Here is a 1,018-nt window from a genome sequence, read left to right as displayed (position 1 = left end):
TAATTTATTTCATTTTTAAAAAAAATTATAATTTTTTTAAATAATCATTTTTTAAAAAAATAATTTTAGAACTATTTTTTAATAATTTCCTCAATGCCTTTTGTATATTCTTTTTTTAAAAAAAATTATAATTAATTTGTAATAATTAATGGACCTACAATGCCACGTGTCAGCTTACAATTAGCGTATTTTGCCACGTCATCGCATGTGTGCAACACACACTTTGAGCTTTTTGCTGATAAGGCAAAAAAGGCTCAATTGGAACAAAATGTTGGGGGTTTAGGGGTCTGATAGGAACAGATCTTAGTTTAAGTGTATAAGTAAATTTTGGCAACAAGTTTGAGTGTCTATCGATGACTTTGACCTATTAAATTTGATTTGCTTGAGTCTAAAATATGCAAATATGCAATGTACCATTTAATACAAATATAATTTTAGTATTTGTATGTCAAATTTTATAAATATATATATATATATATATATATATATATATATATATATATATATGTATATATATATGTATGTATGTATGTATAAACACTTATAATATGTATATGTATGGTTCAGGATATATAAACATGCATCATTGATATAGATATAACATTTGTATTTATATAATTTATCATTTGTCTTTATATTATTTAATTTGTATCAATAAATTACAATTCTTATCAATGAATATAAATACAAGTGTTCATAGAAAGAAATAACAATCTCTTTTCACTTGTTTAAAAATACAGAGAGAAAATGGTCAAAAGTCCCCCAACCTTTATCCCAAATTTCAACTACACACTTATACTTTCCGAGGGTCTTATGATCTCCCTGAACTATTTTAAAATATAATTATTACCCATCTGAACTATATTAAAGTGGAATATATACCCGTCTAAAAGATCATTCCCAGATTTTATTTTAATTTGTGGTCTACACACGCTGTCACATGTCATGCCACGTAATTCCACGTCATATTCTTTTTTTTTTACTATAAAAAAATTGATTACTTTTCCTTTCTTCTTCT

The sequence above is a fragment of the Capsicum annuum genome, chromosome 4, assembly GCF_002878395.1.
Source record: "Capsicum annuum cultivar UCD-10X-F1 chromosome 4, UCD10Xv1.1, whole genome shotgun sequence".
Taxonomy (NCBI): Eukaryota; Viridiplantae; Streptophyta; class Magnoliopsida; order Solanales; family Solanaceae; genus Capsicum; species Capsicum annuum.
This window is presented reverse-complemented; position numbering follows the sequence as displayed.